The following is a 19,808-nucleotide window of genomic DNA, read 5'->3' on the forward strand; positions in this document are numbered from 1 at the left end:
TATTACTATCACTGTGTGAGCATGAATATGGTATCATTAAAATAGGAAAGATTTGATCCCATTCTGTTTCCATTAATACTATCCTTCCCAAATTCACTCCCAAACAAGAAATGTTGAGGAGAATGAAATGTACTTTCACCTAGGGATAGAAGTAGTAATTTAAGGTTGCCAATATAAGAGGTTTATTTATATTATCTGAATGTATCATTTCAACTGAAATATTGTTATTGTTATTAATACATTTACTTGTTTTTCCAGAACTTATGTAAACTTATTATAGAAAAGGTATATCATGATCATCATGAGAGAATTCAAGGAAAATATTTTCTGTAAGTTGTTAAACTATCTATATTTTGGTTGAGTCAGACAGTTAGGTAAGATGTTTTAAGTAGAAGTTGGGATGGAAGCAGAAGGAAAAAAAAGAAGGAAGTGTTAGAAAAAGGAATTGAGGCAATGGTAAAACAGTTGGGGTTTCTCAAGGTTTTCTTCTCCTCTGCCATAGGAGATCAAGGTAAAACAAATTTAAGGATTTCTGGATGCATTTATTAAAAGGATTTTGCACTAGATAATCCTTCATCTTTACTAGGGTGATGTGGAATGGGAATGCTGTGGGTGATTCAAATGAGATAACTGATATAAAGAACTTTGCCAACCTTAATGCACTATTTAAATATCATTGACATTTAAATATCAGCACTATCTTCTGCTTCATCCTGATCAGCACTAGTAGTAGGAGTGGTTACCCAATTGATGTTGTCATTTTCATTATCATATTAGTAATCCTTGCCAACAATACATCTAAAATCACCAAGTCTTCCATTCTAGTGATGAATTCATTCCTTGACTCTTCTACTGAATTCACAATAAACTCAAGAAATATTAATAGCATAACATAGCCACAAAATGATAAATATTTAATAACTAGATCTGAGAGAAAATATGCCAATTTTATTTGTTTAATCTTCATTATAAATATATTTGTGACAATCAAAATACCAGTGTAACAATATAATTTATTTAGTTTCTTGAAGTGTGAATATTCATGCTGAAAATTTCATCTCAGTTTTTCCAAGTTTGTTGAAATTGTTTCAAGTCTACCAATTTATAATAGAAAACTGAATAGAGGAAAAACATTAAAAATACATATTTATTTTTCTTAATCTTAATTTCATTCCTTAGTCTCTTCACTTTCCTGACTAGCAAAAAAATGGAAATATGAATGACAAGTGAGATCTTTCCCAAATATCCCAGGCAATGCAGTATAGTAAACTGTACCTTGGAATTAATCAAAAGACCAAGGATCTAATTCTTCCTCCCTTTCTTTCTTTGGTTTTGCTCTCTATAGGCAAGTCACTTAACCTCTCAGTGCTTTCATTTATTTTCTATATAATGGGTTTAATGCAAATGATGCAACTTAACATGAAGCAATTATATAAAATAGATTTTTAAACTTAAAATTTCATATAAATAAACTTAAAATTTCATATAAATTTATACTTGCAGTACTAGTAGAAAACACTGCAAATTAAAATTTCCTAGGGAACTTAGTTTATAAAGGGAGAGCTGTTCATGGGAATTTCCTGATGATTTTCTAAATGTTTCATTTAATTTTTATCAACTTTTCAATGGAGCATTTTATCTTTGATACTATGACCTGAAACTTGGCAAAGAGAGGATATCGGATTGAGCATGTAGGGGAAAATCAGGATACAGTTTTTCTCCATATTTTTATGTTGGGGAATATGAGTCAGAAAATTACTAGTTCCCACCATATTTCCCTATTTTCTGTGTTGTGAAAGCATTTGAAACAAGGGTATTAATTACATAGTTGTTATGCTGATAAAAATTTTCAATTGATTAAACTGATGAAATTATATAAGACTTACTGGATTAGAGAGAATAGAAAAATCTACAGAGATAGAATGTGGATTATGAATGTTCATGAAACAAAGATAGGTGGTTCAAGTAAGGAGATCAGTTGTCAGTTTATGCATGGAAAGAAAAGGATAGAAGAAAGAATGATTTAAGTATAGGAGGAATGCCCCCCCCATAAAAAAATGCTAGCAGAGATATGAGAGAATAATGGTAGTAATGGATTTTCTTTGATGACTTTTTATATGTTTTTTTTTGTTTTGTTTTTGCTTTTTTTTGGTTCTTATTAGTTTTTGCAAGGCAATGGATTTAAGTAACTTGCCAGTGTCACAGCTAGGTATTTAAGTGTCTGAGACCTATTTTAACCTGAGGTCTTCTGTCTCCCAGGTAAATGCTTTATCTTCTGCACCACCTAGCTGCCCCCAATATGAGTTTGTCTTAACAGTAATTTCTTTCTGCTCCTTTCTTCTTTGTATAATTTTCTTTTGCTTTATTTTATGAATTCCATAATATTCAGATAAGAAGAGTGTAGCTGGGTTTTGTATCAATCTCTCAAAAGTCACTTTTCTATGTGTCTACCTTACTACAATGTGAAATTGATTATTTCAATACATCAGTTATTTTTTAGCTGCTAAGGCTAAAAGATTCAGTCCTTCAGGGCCAACCAATTGAGCAAATACATTAGATTTAGTCCCTGGCATTTCAGTGTTCAAAACCTTGCATGAATCTTTCTAGCAAGTCAATCACTATCAGAGGATCCTCTTAGGAATCACTGGTTTCCTCTATATCATGGGGCTTGTTGGAATATTTCCTTGACATATTGGTCATGTCTAGGAAGAAGAAAGCCCTAATCCAAGAAAGTTACAAAATGTATACCAAACAAAGGATGTCTCTTGATGACTGAATACCTCACAAACTCTTTCCTTATATTATATTCCATTCCATTTGAATTTCTTTTTCGGATTTGCCTACACTGTTGAATGTTACTCAGATAAAAATCTGAGCATTTCATTTAATCCATTGACATATGAGAGGAATTATATTTTCTTTTTTTAAGAGATCAGCATAAGATGCTTTTTATTAAGAGGTATATATGATCAGAAGATCAACAGAACATTTGCTAAAATTTTACTTAGTAGTTCTATGCAGTGTTGACTATCTTTTTTGCTTTGGTCATTCATAAACACTCAATCCTTTAGTCCTGAAAATTAAGTCAGTATAAATTTGGGGCCATATTAGTTTAGCTAGCTGCACTGATATTCAACACTATTAAATATGAGAACCATCCTTAATATCAAAATTTTCTGCACTCCACCACAAACTGCTGTCTGCCTTAAAATACTATTTGTGAATAGGAAAAAAAAATTCTGTTATTAAGTATTTATATTTCATTTTGTAGTATTCGTGAGAAAAATACTTAATGGCCTAAATTGTCCACACTGAAGACAGTTTAGGGGACCCACAAGTTGATATCAAACATTCTTAGAAATTGGGCTAGGCCATGCATGGTGTAGCAGCAGAATTCATCGTGGTCCATCATTCTATTTATATACGGCAATTGAATATTCACTGCAAGCCATAACTTGTAGTGGTTTTTCTTTTTAAACTTTTTGGCTATATTCCATTCCAAAAAGAGAATGATGCTTGACGTTCAGCACCATATTAATGCTATGCTTTAGTATTAAGAAGTATGCTTCTTGTGGATAAAAACCTGATTAAAAATATATACACGTATATGTAATCTGATTAAACCATAGAACACACTAAGATTCTTCTCTACAGAAGTAAATGAGGGGGGTTGGACAATGAAAGTATATACTTCAATAAACAGAAGATAAGCTGATCCATTTTTTTCATATAAGGTAAAAATAAGACAGAGTTGACATTCAAACCGTGTTTACTGTGTTGTAATCCCTTTCCCCATTGGGGTGCAGTTGAACAACCACACTCTCTTGATTCACTTCATTTTCCGCATCACTACTATCCATCTCCTCATTGTTGTCCTCTTCGTAGTCTGAGGATTCTGTCATATTCTGATGGGAATGAGATTCTGATAAAACCCCAAATGACTGGGCATTAACAGAAGCTAATGATCTAAGTAAAGGGGTGTGTTCCGAGACTTCATTCTCCTCTTGACTACTATCTGTGTCAGAGTCTGAATCTCCTTGAGAGGGAACAACTTTTTGTTTAGATACTGGACAGGTTTTTTTGGTTTTAGTTAGCCAAGCATCCACACATTTGCAATGATATGCATGGGAACAAGGGAGGATTCTGAGTTTGTCTCCATCTTCATATTCATCTAGGCAAATGACACATACGTCGTATTCATCTCCTTTCTTGAATTTATGTATAGGGAGTTTCTTAAGTTGATCTTTACGAAGTTGATTCCTTCTAGCTCTATGTCTGTCCTGAACAAATTTTGTGATCATGAAGATGACAAACAAGATAAGACATATGCCCACAATGATGAGGAATGGTATTAGGTAGTATTCTAGAGGAAGGCTAAACTCCAGAACCAAAATAATATGGCCCCCTTTTTCATATGTGAATTCATCTTTAAGTGAATTAGCTGATGCCTCACCAATAAAGACAGAAGGAATGTCAATCTTCTTTAAAATATCAATGTTGTTCGATCCCATGCTGATTAGATCATCAGAATCAACATTATGGACTGTGGCTGCTTTATAACCCGCTTTCTGTGCATGTAAAACCTTAATATCAAAATTACAATCAAGTCTTCTAATTAACACAATGAAGGCACTGGGGGAGTTGTCTTTCAATGGTGGAGGTGCTATGGGTTCATAGGCATTCTCTGGTTTTGAGTTTATCAGAAATCCCTTTAACCCTTCAGTTGGAAGTCTATAACAAAATCTTGCTGGAAGGTCATCAAATGTTTGGGAGACATTTTCAAAATTATACGCTAAAATATCTGCCTCCACAGGTAGCAGGTTAAAGAATGTAAACAGCTGAACAGTCAAAATAGTATATATCTGTGTGGCTGACAACATTAACATCCCTATAGATAACAGCATCTTAATCACCTGAGGGAGGAGGGGCTGCAGGGAGCGCGGCCCTGCCAGGCCCATGGCGAATTCGTGCTGAATGCCCGCTCCAAGGCACCAGGAGAGCCTAGGCAGTACCCATGCCCCTGGAGCTCACTCTGCTCCTGCACAACAAGCGGCCAGCCCGAGAAGAAGAATTATATTTTCTATTCGACCTCCAATACATTAATAAGTTCTTTTTCCTTCATCCTTTCTCCATCAGGAATGGTATACTAATGCTGTGTTATTAAGCTCAATGATTTCTAATTTGTACTTATCTAGTCTTTCCAGTTATCTTTCTTTCTGCTTTATAACCAGTACCCATGTTTTGGGGTTTTGTGTGTGTGTGTGTGTGTGTGTGTGTGTGTGTGTGTATGTGTATGTGTGTGAGACAGATTTTTTCATTATTTCTGCTTTATAATATCATTAGAGGTTTAAGAATCCTTACCCAACTTTCAATATTACATTTTAAAATATTAATTATTATTTTATTTAAAGTATGTATTTTTCTAAATTAATTTTATTACCAGTTGTATTAGCACTGCAAAGTATCAATATGTTAGTTTGGTGTGGCATTAAATTTGTAAATTAATTTACTATTACATTTTTTATTTTTGGTAAGGACCAGATATCATTGATGGGGCAGCTGGGTGGCCCAGTGGATAGAGCTCCGGCCCTGGAGTCAGGAGTAACTGAGTTCAGATCCAGCCTTAGACATTTAGTGATTGCCTAGCTGTGTGGGCATGGGCAAGCCACTTAACCCCATTTGTCTTGCAAAAAAACCCCTAAAAATAAAGACATCATTGATGATCACTCTTTTAGCTATTTATGTTGTTCCTTATTTCTTTGAAAAATGCTTCATAATTACATCTATTTAAATATTAGCTAGCTTTAGTTATCCTGATTACAAGGTATTTGTACATTTATATTTATTGTTATTGGAATTGTCCTGTTACTGCTTCCTGTTTTTAGTTATTGCATAGGTGTGTTATTGGATTTTGTATATTTGTTTTATAGATCATAACTATACCAAAGATATTGTCTTAATTGACTTTCTATCTTCATTGGATTTTCTAAGTAAACCATCATGTTATTAGTAAATGAATATAGTTTTTTTCTTTTTGCCTTTATTTATTCTAAATTATTCCCATTTTTGTCTTAATGCTACTACTACCATTTCTTTTGAGGGGATTCCTTGCTTTGCTTCTACATTCATTGTTAAAAAATATATTAAAATAATTAAAATGTATTTTACTCATAGCAAATATGCCAATATATAATTTACTGAACTAACTAAATAATAATATTTTTAAGTTATTGTATGTGTTAATGACTTTACTAAGTATTTTACAATTACTCATTTGACCCACAATGCAATTCTGCTATGCATGTGCTGTTGATATACTCATTTAGAAATAAAGAAAGCAAGGATAAGTGAATTAGTGCATAGATGATAAGTGTCTGAGGCTATATTCCAAAGCAGGTCTTCTTGACTCTAGGCTCAGTAGTATTCCCACTACTTATGAGCTAGTTTAGAACCGACTTCTATTGGAAGTCATTCTAACATGATAGATTCTGTCAGAATCTGTATTCTGTTGTTATATCAGGAGTAAACTCTGGCTCAGTTATACAAAATCATGAACAATTAGAATATAATTTAGAGAGAACAAAAGTTTATGCATTATTTAGCAAGAAAGTCTTGATTTTAATATTAAGTAAATATTACAATTTCTAAATTCAATATAAGAACCATAAGTATCATTCATAAGAAAAAATTTTTAAAGGAAAAAATAAATACATACCACATTTTTTTAAATGACATTGTCTATTGACTCCCACAAACATGGTCTTGCACCACACAAATGAGTAGAGACTACTTTGTGAAATTCTTCTTTGAGGCCAAGACTGATCTTTTGAGTTTTGCAGCATTCGTTTTCTATACACATATTGTTGTCATTGTTTCTATTTGTATTATTTTTTATTCCAATTCTGCTGTTTTTAAAATTTGAATCAATGAATAAAAATTTTCAAATCTTTATCACTTGAAAGATTTCTTATTTACCCATATATTATTCCATTACATTTGTCTAATTTAAAGAAGGAATGTTTGGATAGAAAATAATCATTCCACAAAGAGATAATTATAATAAGTTGTATTGCTACTTATAAGAAAAGTTTGCAAAATGATGCTAGTAGAGACATGCTCAGTATGAAGCCTCCTGGTCCATGATGGAAATAGTGCACTATGGAATCTTTAAACTAGAATCAAAATCCTGAGACCCTCAGTGCTAAGTTTATAAATCATTTAATGTAACTATAAAAACCATTTATTTAGTATTTATATGCACTAGGTACTATTTTAAATACTTAGAAATTCTATTGTATGATGCTCACAATAACTCTGAAAAGGTGATGGCACTATTATCCCTGTTTTACAAGTGAAGAAACTTGGGCAAACAGATGATTAGTGACTTGCCCAGGGTTTGCAGTGCCAGAAATTTAAGAGAAATACCAAAATTTAGTAAAATTCCCATGAGAGCCAAGCCTGTTAGGAACAGATAAATAATAATTACTCTTTAAATTAGTTACAAAGAAATCTGAATAAAGAATAAATGTCAGAATATAGAATAATGAAGTAGGAAATTCCTCCCAATGGTAAAATTTCAGCACAAAGTTGTTATATATTTTATTATCTAACAACTCCACCATGGTTCCAGCTTATAGGAAAATAAATAATGCAGTGGATAGAGTAATTAGCCTACAGTCCGTAAAACCTACTATAATTGACTATTTAGATGTCACAATCTCTGTTTGCCTCAGTTTCCTAATATATTAAATGGAGATAATAATAGTCCTTAACATTTTCAAATGAAATAATCATTGAAAACATATTTAATAAAGCACCTGGCTCATACTAAGTACACTAAAAATGTTAAGAATTATTATTTTATGAATCAAAAGATCTTCCATCAATGTAATGTTTGAGCTGAAGAAACTGTTGTGCTGAATTCATTGTAGCATATCAAAATTGGGATTTTATCGAATTTTATCATGCAGAGAGACAGAATTGAAATGGCTGCTTGTAGCTACTGCTCTTGAATGTGTGGCACACAGGAAAAGGTTAAATGTTGTTGGTTCTTCAACATGATACTTGGGGAAAACAATTTACAGAGATGAACATACATAATAGTTTCTGTGAAAAGGATAAAGTTTAAATCTGTGGAAATAATGTGGAGGATAAAGAACAGAGTTGAATGTTCTTCTTCCCACCAATCTACACATTACTTTCTAGGGAGTCTAATTATTTCCATTTCCTATAGGTTGACTACCTAAGCTGGCCAAATCTACCATGGTAGCCATAGTTCCCAGCATCACCACTTTGTCTAGGATCCATTTATCACCAGCATCTTGACATATAGATCTATGTAAATCTATATATCAAATTGTATGGTCCCCATAAACTATCATAGTCATAAATTGACTATCCTAGTGGTGATAATGATGCTTTCTGCAGGATGGTTTCCTAACTAGACTGTGAAATACCAGCACTGATCAATGTTCCACCTTGACTGAAGGGCCACCTAAGTAGTTTGCCCATGATCCTGTTGGATGTATTTTGGGTAAAAAAAAAATTTTAAAAATTAAAAAGGAGAGTGAATTTAGATGTGTAACCATTGGGTTATGTAGCACCAATTGTAACCTACATTATTGGCTAGCCATTACATAAGTTAGATAGGACTTACCTTAATGGATCGCAGTGATGTGGTACAGTGAATAAGCAACTATTCTTGGAGTCAGGATAACCTGAATTCAAATCTGGCCTCAGCTACTTTTTATCTGTCTGACCTGTGAAAGTCACTGAATGTAGAGGGTCAGTCCCAGGGAGTGATATTCACATATCCTTGGAGATCTTCTTTATCAAAGGTATGTATGGATTATTGCTCATTGTGTGGATCCGTTGGCTCATGAGTGAACCCTGACCTAGGATAATCTGTGACTCCAGGATAGTTGTAAAAAAATTTCTTTGATAGAGAAGCATGCATTTTTCTAAGAACAAATATTGTGAATTTACCCAGGAACTTGTAAAACTGGGTCTCATTTAACCAGTTATTCCTGAGATGAGTTTTTGCTATAAAAAGTCTGAGTTTCCAAAAATAAAGTTGGTAGATTTTCACTTCCCAACCTTTCGTGTTTGGATATGTTTGTCTACACCTCCTGACTTTCGGAAATTCATATCCAGACCCACACCAGAGCTATTGCGGGTGATAGCTGGTGCCTGAACAGGGACTGACGGACTGACGGATTGATAGATGGGCAGATGGACGTACAGACAGCTGGACCTGGAGGGGAATCAATCTTGAAAGGAAAGATAAAGTCTGGACACCTGTGGGTCAAAAGAGAACTCATAAAGGGACAGCAGGTAATTAAGGTAAATAAGTTTTTCATCAAGTCTAAAACAGAGAGCATTAGCTGAAAGTGCTATAGCAGATAGTTAAAGAAAGAGGCTTGTTAAGAGCAACAAAACAAGTGGAAGAATTTGTTGAATGTGTACAAAAATGTTGTCCTTGGTTTCCAGAAGAAGGAGTATTAAGTATTGAAAAATGGGAAACTGTGGAGAAACAGGTGAGTGAACATTTTAAACAAAAAGGGTGGGAGGCATTTCCTATAGGATTCTTATCATTGGGGAATATTTTAAAAATCTCCCTGACTCCACCTGGAGATGTTCCTTTGGTTCAGAGGATATTAAAATTTGATGTAGATGTTCAAGCTATTCAGCAGAAAGATAAGAGTAAAAAAGAGTAGTGGCTTTTACTTCCATCACCACCTCCAGACCACTGCCTGCATCGGGGTGGAAGGAGGGGTATGAAGGCCAAGGCCGTAGGGCCATACCTTCCCAGGGCAAGCCTCCTCCTGACTCCCACTTTAGGAACTTGTACTGAGTCTCCAGGAAGCCTGGCCCCTTCCACTCAGGCTGCCTCAGCGGCTGCTGCTCCTGGGCTTGTGGAGCTGGTAGCTCAGCCAGCATCACCTCCTCCTAACTCTAAGAACCCACCTTCTGCTCTTTTATGGTCTAAAGAAGAAAATGTTACCAAAGATGATAAGGGGCATATGAATATTGTTCAAATAGCCACTGGAAATGCAATAGATAAGGGAGAGAAGATTCCATGGGACATGAAAGAGTCATTGTTCTCTTTTCCCATACTTGAGAGTCCTGATCCAAAGATTCCAGGGAATGTTTTGAGAGAGTACAATAATTTAGATTTTAAAACATTTAGATAATTAAGATCAACAACAAGCTCTTATGGTAAAACCAGTCCATATGTTTTGAATAAAGTAGAAATACTAGGTAGACAGATATTAGCCCCAGAAGATTGGACCATGATAGCAAAAACTACTCTTACACCAGGAGATTACTTAATAGGAAAAACTGACTTTTTTGAGAATTGTACTATTCAGGCTAAAAGAAATGAAGCAGCAGGGTTAAGACTAACATTTGAAATGCTCTCTCGCACTGGTCCATGGGCAGGAGTAAATAATAATAATAATGAACAGGCATGGCTAAAACTGCCTGAAAAAAGAATGAGGCAATGGGAGTAAGAGATCTGACAGCTTGTTTGCTCATGGATCACTTATCTAAATCTTAAAATTAACTGAGAGAGAGAATTGTTTCATGAAGACTTGATAAAATAAAATAAAATGTTAAATTTTTTAAAATGCTGTTTAATTTAAAAAAAAACTAAAAAAACTTACAAAAAGGGTGGCTAGGTGGCACAGTGGATAAAGCACTGGCCCTGGAGTCAGGAGTACCTGGGTTCAAATCCAGTCTCAGACACTTAATAATTACCTAGCTGTGTAGCCTTTGGCAAGCCACTTAACCCCACTTGCCTTGCAACAATAAATCTAAAAAAAAGAATTAGCAATTTCATTCAAGACAATGATAATAATGAGACATCATGTTCAATATTGTTGAGGTAATTTTATTTGTAAATGCTTACATGAATAAAATAGAGAAAGAGGAGACCAATGAATTGGGCATGCAACTAATAAAAGCCAGAAAAAAGAATAAATTATAAACAGTTAAAAATTCCAATTAGGCTGAGGGATTTATGAGTGACTGTTTGCCTTCTAAAAAGTTATAGTTATTTATAGTTAAAAATCAAGAAGTGTTAGATATCAAAACCTTTGAATGGAAAAAATGTGGAAGGTTCTCTGCATTTTTTTCCCTGGTTTCTTGGAAGATTTGTCACCTTGGTAGTGTTATCCTGTTGATTTTTTGTCTTTGTATGATATTTAAAGGGACCCTCTAGTGTGAGAGCAGAGTGGGATTTCTCCGGATATGGGGGGCCCCTGGTTCTAAATTCTCTGACTCCTTTTTATGTGTCTATTATATGCTTGCTTTAAAATACAGGAAGAGAGAACTCAGTTGTCTCTGAGGCCTAAATTCTCTGTGTTCTGACTGGCCAACCTTCTTTCCATACTCTCTTTTCAAAATTGGATCTTTTTTCTCCCCAAAACTCATGATTGGCACCAAATCAGGAGATTTTCCTGAGAATCATGTTGTTTTGGGAGGAGAAGGGGTTCTATTATTTTTTCTTATTTTCTAGTGTCTCTTTTCTGGTCTAATGCTGATTTGGCAAATTACTGCTCTTAATTACTATGATTATATATATATATATATATATATATATGTATATATGTGTGTGTGTGTGTGTGTGTGTGTGTGTGTGTGTGTGTGTGTGTGTAAATTGGGGGTGAACAAGGAATGATAAACAGTAAAAGTAAATAATTAGTGCATACTACACCTTGATATCTCAAAATGTGAGGAATCTCCAATTTACAGAACATCATTTTGTCAGTGAAGATAGAAAGTTCTTTTAAGTTAGAGCATTGAGAAGTTAGAATAGCACTGATACAGATAAGAAGATTTGCAAACTTTTGTATTTTGTAAAGGAAAATAATTTAAGGTAATTTTAAATATGAGTTTGGAATTTATAGGATTATTAAGAGAACTTTAAAGAAAATCTTGTAAACATAAAAAGGGATTTTAGAAACATTTGGCATCAACAAATTTTTATGTATTACAGAATTTTTGGGAGTAAAGAGGGAATATACATTAAATTGAAATGTGGTAAGTATAATTAGTAAACTTTGTATAAGAACAGATTCAGACAAATTTTTTGAAATTTTAATATTGTGTTACAATAACAATAGATGAATTGAAGTATCAATCATCACCCTTGTAAAGATTTGTTATTAAAAAACTGGAGAATACCTTGCCAACAAGATTATATTTCTCCAAGTCTTTTGACTCAGAGATTGTGAAAAACTGCTCTTGCATCTAGTGTTTCTTAAAGGGAATATTTATATGTAAGATCAAAGTGTCTTATTTAATATCTGTTATTTAAGAAGAAGAAATTATATATGTATCCTATAACCCTGGCATTGGTAAAAAATTTACCTTGAATCTTTTGAAATTAATATATATAAAACTAAATTCATCGAAAATTTATTTTCTTTTTGAAAATAGGAGTGTATTTGAACAAGAGGAAAATAAGCTTATGAAAACAATGATATGAAAGAAATTTATTTGTAACAGATATTTAGTTATAAGGATAACTTTAAGAGAATGAGCTGTAAGCATGGAAACAAGTTTCATGTAGGTTAAGAATTTAAGGTTTAATTTTAAAAGCTCAAAATGGTAACTTTAGAAGAAGGTTGTATATTAAATTGGGAATTTGTAGCTTAACTGCAATTATTTCCAATAATGCTGAATAAATGTGAAAGGCTTTGAAAAATGATTGGGAGGTGGAAAATTATGTAACCCATAGTTAGGCAATTTACTGATGAGCAAAATGTTGAAAAGTTATATAATCTAGTTTTATCAATATAAGCTATTTTACTGTAATGATGTCAAAGCCTGGAGTTAATGATTGATTGCTCTATAGAGGTAATGGGGGAAAATATCTGAAGTTATGACACTCTAGGCTTCCTGAAATTTTTGAACAATGTGATGGACCTTATTCTAGACCTGTAGGTACAAGTATAAATGCAATTAAAAATAATTTTTTAATCAAAGCAAAAGAATGAATTATATGCCTAATTAATGATATTATTACAACAGCTACAAACCCTTAACATTTTTACAGATAGTAAGTATAGTGATCATATGGTCAGATACAGAAAACAGCTTTTGCTAAACATGTCACTGATGAAAAATTATATCAAATCTTTAAAGAGTTACAAGAAGTTATAAGAGATAGATACAATCCTTTTTTGAATATATACATTTCCATACTGGATTGCCTGGGCCCATATATGAAGGCAATCATAGGGATGATCAATTAACCCTTCTACTTCTTATAAGCTTCATAGAAGATCAAGCTAGGCAGTGTCACAAAAAAATTCACTAGAATGCCACTTTATTAAGGAAAGAATTTAAAATCAACAGAGAGCAATCAAGGAATATAGTAATAGCCAATGAATTCCATATTTACCTACCCCTACAAATTATTTTAAGAATCCTAGAGGCCAAGTTCCTAAGGAATTGTGGCAGATGGTTGTGAATCTTATACATCTTTTGGAAAAATGAAATTCATTCATATTACTGTAAATACATTTGGTTCATGTGCAATGTCAATAGCATAAAATTCAGAGGCTACACAAGGTGTGGTTGATCATTTATTAACATATTACAGGTATTCCATATAACCCTACTGGTAAAAATTTAGTAGAAAGAAAACAAAGATCTTAAGAGATTTCTGGAAGGGCAAAAGAAGGGGGAATATATAGGGACAAAGGGGAAACAAGGAAGGAGAGTAAATCTAGCCTTATTTAGCATGAATTATTTAACATTGAATGATAAACAATTAACATTTGCAGAAAGAATTTTTTAAGGATCTGCAACATGAAGAGAAGGGCATGGTTACATGGAAGGATCCTAAGACATCAACAATGAAAATGACTACATCTATTATTAACCCGGGGTTGAGGGTGTGCTTCTGTTTTTGTCTACAGATGGAGAAACTGTCTGCGTACCACAAAGAAACATCAGACTGTACAGACCAGATGAATCAAGTTATACAGAAAATGAAGAACTTACACTTAAGAAATTGAAAAGGAAAAGATGGGAGGATAACATGTAATGGACTTATGGGACAATTTATGATGCTTACATTAATCATGAACAATTTGGGGATTGTAAAAGAATTGAATATTGGACCTAAGTTCAAAACCCTCCATGGGTCACTGCTCTACAATGGGGAGACAGTATGGCTGAAATTGTATTAATTGGGGAAGATGCAGATTATTTGGGATATAACAAAGTTCCTACTGGAGATCTCAAAAAAGAGAAAAAGAGATGCTGAGAAGAAAATTTAGGCATCATCTTTTGTGTTAAATATTGTGTCACCTAAATATTTTGTAAAATGTGTATTGTTGAACCATATGTTAAATTAAATACCATTAATCATTGAACTCATCCAAATATTTATAACATGGGAGCATTTAGGACTTTAGAAATATGAGCAATTCAATTTGCAGAAAGTATTGAAGGAAGAAAGATAAGTTCTACAGAAGTTCCTTCTTTAAATTTACATGCTTGGTATTTCAAAAATTAATGTGTTTCACCCTGGGTTGTCTGTCATACCCCAAATGGAAGAATTTATGCTCATTCTATTTTCCTACAGGTGGGGAATTCTCCCGATAAAGTTATTTCATGGGGTATTCCAGGCTATATTAAACCAATTATATATCCAGAAATAGGGTTAACTAATTCAGAGATGTGGAAGGCTATGGCAGCTATAAATGAGATAAAGTATATAAAATGGAACAAGATGTTGGACAAAATATCTTATGCAGAAAAGAAATTGTCTGTCACTGCATGCATAGGACCAGATATTATCTTCATAATAGGATCTTTCAAAGATGTCAATATTATCAGATAAAAAGGTGGATATAATGTTAACTGTTATAATTGCACTATTTGAGCATGTATAAATAAGGAAGTGGGGGATGATGATGTTGTTTTCATGATAAGAAAACCAAAATTTGCTATAATACCCACCAAGATAGAAGACTGGTATATGTCTTCTGCTGATGATCATGTATTTGAAGACTGAATTTTCAATTTACCTCTGTATTTTTCAAGAATGTTTGAAAGTTCACTAGACTCTTGAATGTCATACTTTTCCTCTGAAAGGATATGTTCAGTTTTACTTTTTGATTCTTGGTTGTAATGCAAGCTACTTTACCCTCTGAAATTCCATATTTCAGATCCTCCAATTCTTTATTATTGAAGTTGCTAATTCTTGTGTAATCCCAATTGTGGCTTAATGATATATCATTTCTTGCTGGTTGCTTAAAGTATGTTTTTCTTGATCTGATAATTTTGGAGTTTAGTTATAATGTTCCTTGGACTTTTCCATTTTCACATATTTTTCCCCAGAGGTGATCAGTTAATTCTTTCAATGACACTTTTCCCTATGGTTCTAGTAATTCATGGCAGTTTTCCTCAATATTTTCTTGAAATATATTAACCAGGGTCTTTTTTTAACCAATGTCTTTTAGGGGGGTAAAACAATTTTTAAATTATGTTTACTGGATCTTTGTTCCAAGTCACTTGCTTTTCCAAGGTATTTTACATTTGAGTTATTTTAAATTTCCTTCATTTGTCCTTCGTTGGTTTTCATGTTCGTTTGACTAATTTTTGATATCACATGGAGTTGTCAGCTTCTACTTGTTCAGTTATAAATTTTTCAGAAAATAATCTTTCTTTATTTAAGCTTTGTATCTTTTTTTTGGCCAATTCTGTTTTTCAAAGAGGTATTATCTTTTTCTATTTGTCCATTTGTTTTTTTAAGGAGTTGTTTTTCTTCAATCAATTTTTGTGCTTCCCCTTCCAAACTTTTGGCTTTCTATTGTATACCTCTCATGCCATTATCAATTTTTCTACTTCATTTTTTAAAATTGATTGCATTTCTAGCAAGTATTTTTCTGCTTGAAAGCAATTCATAGTCCACTCTTGAGCTTCACATGAAGACATTTTGCCATTGCATTCCTCTTCTGAAATCTTCCTTGCCACTACAGTAGCTTTCTATGGTCAAGGGTTTTTTTTTTTTTTTTTTGGTTTTCCATTAGCCTAATTTATGATTTTTATATTTGATCTGTGCTTCTGGGTCAGAGGAGATATTGTCCCTCACCTCTTTTTCTGTGAGGTGAGGGGTCTGCTAACTGACTTTTTTGTGCTGGAACCACAAGAATTGTTGGTTGCTCCCATACTAGAATTTTCCAACCTAATTGAGTTGGGAGTGTAGACAGAATATGTTTTTTGTTCTCCAGCTTGAGCCCTCACAGCTGGCATTCTTTAGAGCTCATTTACTTTACTGGAATGTATGGGTTTCATGTGCTGATCTGTGCTACAGCTAGTACCCTTCTTCTGGCTTCCCTGCATCCTTCCACGCTGCCTAAGTAAGATAGACCTTTCCTGAAGTCCTTCTAAGATGTCTTGAACTGGAAAATTGTTCTACCCTGTCTTTTCTATGAGTTCTGTCCCTTCATAGTTCATTTAGAGGCTTATTTCATATTTTGGAGGGAAACCAGGAAGAGCACGTGGAAGTTCCTCCCTTCTCTTTTTCATCAGAGCTCCACCTTTCATCAATCCTACCCCCCCAAAAAAAAATCCTTAAGAAGCATGAAGAGTTTTATGATGGGATGACCTTCATCAAGAGTTGAAAAGAGCTATTTTATATTAAAATAGCATTATCCTGGAATAACTGTCCAGTTATATTTATAATGTGTTTTATGACTAATCCTAATTCACCAATCTAAAGGAAAATACTTTTCCTTTTTTTTTGTTGTTGCAACTATTAGATTTAAGTAATCATTTGTACTACTATTTTCAGGTATATGTATGATATTAAATAGAGAGATTTATCAGCACTTATTAATTTCTCCCTTTTTACCTGCCTTCCATTTTGATTATCTCCTATCGTGTCAGTCTCACAAAGAAAACTTGCCCTCACACTATGCTTTTAACAGTTTAGTTTCCATTAGTAAAGCATCTTTAACCTTTCTGATTCTGAAGTCTTAGTCCTTACTCACTCTGAACTTCAGAATGTCTAGCCTTTAATTTTACATTGCTTTTCCATAATCTTTGGGTGGTTTTTTTTTTAATATCAAGTGCTGCAAAGACATACTAATGTATAATAGGACTTTCAGGAATTAGTAATCAGTAGAACAAAGCTTTCCAGTAGCTATTAAATGCCAAATTTTAAAAGAAGTAATGTCACTAGAAAAGAACTGGAAGCTTTGGGTTCATGAAGATGTATTTATTCCATTGTAGTAGTGGTGGTACAGAAGGCCTAAGTTTGCTTTAAGTAAAATTGAAAGAAGAGTTGTTTTCTTTTGCCTTGTAATAAAAACTTTATAATATTTCCTACCAAAGCAATCTAATCTTCAGTTCATTAAATGAATAGGATAAAAAGTTAAATGGTATTTTTCTCATGGATTGATTCTCAATGTCACTTGGACACCTAAAGGCAGTCATTGTTCTTTGAACCTAAATGATTCACTTTTTGTAATAACAGTTTTATTCAATTATCATAAGGAATTCTAAGAACTGGGAAATAATCTAAAGAGCTTTCAACTTAATTCTATATTTTCTATGTGTTTGTGAAGTATAGGTCTTCATGAAAACACCAACATTTAAATAAAGACAATGACACTTCACTGACATTAGGATTTCAGTAAATTGTAGTTCACTGTTTTGTCAATGTTATTTATGAAATTAATTTAGTAAAACTTTTAGGTTCATAAATTATGAACTGTCTGGAAAACTCCATTTCCATTAACTAGAGGTACATGTGAGAGAGAAATATAGATATATGGATAGATATAGATATATAGTTATATATATATATACAAATATAACACAAATTCATATATAAACACATGCTTGAACATGTGTTTATGCTAAAATATTCAGATCTATGTGCACACACATATACATATGCATAGACACATAAGGTCTCAAAAAGTCTACATATAGTGATAAACTATAAATGTTTTAATACATGTGTGCACATCTTTACATATAAACATACATATCCTACATTTTCTTTGAAAAACATTAGATTTCTAATTTCTATCTGAAAACATTTCATGCTAGGGACAAATGATGTAATAATATCAAAGAAAAGAAAAGAAATACATTTTAAATATTTCAAAATGTAGAGTTTTTAATTCAAATCAGAAGAGATGAAATATTGCAAATCCATGCCTAACAAAATTATCTTTCTCTTTTCTGACAGAACATGGAATTTATTAATAACAGTATCTAAAAAGTAATTGGTTACAAATACAATCTATTCTATGCCAAAGATTCAAGACTTTGCTTCAAGCTAAAAGTTACTAGGTTCTGTCCAGTTGAATTTGACATGCTATTACCTTTTGATAATTACCTGAGGAAAAAATATACACAACTGTAGCATTCTAGACTGAACAAGAAATATTTCAAATGGTAATGTGACTTTATGAAGCATTCCAGCATGACTTTAAAAATGAACACTGCTTAAAATAATATAGATTGTTTTAAGTGGATTTATAAGATGGAATGGTTGAATTCAAAATATCTAAAATGAGGACAATGTCTGGTTTAAACACATGGCTCATTTTCTTTCTTTCATTTTTAAATTTTTTTAAATTTTATATTATTACAATAATCTTGTTATAAGAGTAAGCATAACCCCCCTCCCCCAAGAAGATGAAAAACATTAAGAATAGAAACAGAGGGAAAAAATGTACTTCAGTCTGTTCATATTCCAGTGGCTTTGTCTCTGGGGTGAGTTGCCTTCTTTCATAAGTCCACCAGAGAAGCTGCATCAATATTTCTGCCATAGCTGCTATTACAATCTGTATCTAGCTCAAATCTTTTCCTCCCCACTCTCATTTATTCTTTTCTCTCTCTGTTTTCATCCTGTCCCTGTCCCAAAGTGTGTTCTGTCTGAGTACCCTCTCTCACAATCTTTCCTCTCTTCTATCACCTATTCCCCCCTTCCTTCCTCACCCATTGTGCCTTATCATATCCCTTCCTTCTCATTTTTCTCTAGGGTAAGATAAATTTCTATACTCTATTAAGTGTGTATGTTATTTCCTCTCTGAGCTATTTCTGTTGGGAATGAAGGTTCAGTCATCCCCACCTTGCCTTCCCCCATTCCACTCCATTGAAAAAGCTTTTTCTGGACTCTAAGGTAAAATATCATAACCCCTTCTTCCTCTCTTCCTCTTCCTCCCAGTACTTTCCTTTATTACCCATTGTCTCCATCTTTGTTTTACTATATCATAAAATTATATTCTGCTCCTTCCTGTGCCCTGTCTATATATGTTCCTAAAAGTTCTGTAAAGAGAAAGTTCATATTAGTTATCAATATATTCTTCCCATGCAGGAATACAAACAGTTCAACATCATTAAATTCCTCATGGTTAGTCCTTCTCTTCCTTCCCCACTATAGTTCATCAGAGTCCTGTACTTGAATATCAAACTTTCTGTGAAGCTCTGGTTGTTTCAATAGGAAAGTCTGAAAGTGCCCTGCTTCATTGAAAGTCCATCTTTTCCCCTGAAAGAGGATGCTCAGTTTTGCTGGGTAGTTGATTCTCAGTTGTAAGCCAAGATGTTTTGCCTTCTGGAATATCATATTCCAATCCCTGTGAGCCCTTAATGTACATACTGCCAGATCTGGTGTAACACTGACTATACAGTCACATAGTTGAATTGTTTGTTTCTAGCAGCCTTTAGTATTTTTTCTTTGACTTGGGAGCTTTGTAATTTTGCTATAATATTCCTAGAAGTTTGTCTTTTGGAATCAGAGGTGACCATTGAATTTCCTCAATTTTTATTTT

The 19,808-nt window shown here is 33.2% G+C and overlaps 2 pseudogenes; one reads left to right on the forward strand and one right to left on the reverse strand.

The window, feature by feature from the left end:
• Positions 1-3,758: 3,758 nt before the first annotated feature.
• On the reverse strand, positions 3,759-4,936 carry LOC141498269 (E3 ubiquitin-protein ligase RNF13 pseudogene; annotated as a pseudogene).
• Positions 4,937-9,231: 4,295 nt separating this feature from the next.
• LOC141499119 (large ribosomal subunit protein eL42-like) overlaps positions 9,232-19,808 on the forward strand; it is a 26,384-nt pseudogene continuing 15,807 nt past the window's right edge.

This window comes from Macrotis lagotis, chromosome X (genome assembly GCF_037893015.1).
Source record: "Macrotis lagotis isolate mMagLag1 chromosome X, bilby.v1.9.chrom.fasta, whole genome shotgun sequence".
NCBI classification, from domain to species: domain Eukaryota; kingdom Metazoa; phylum Chordata; class Mammalia; order Peramelemorphia; family Peramelidae; genus Macrotis; species Macrotis lagotis.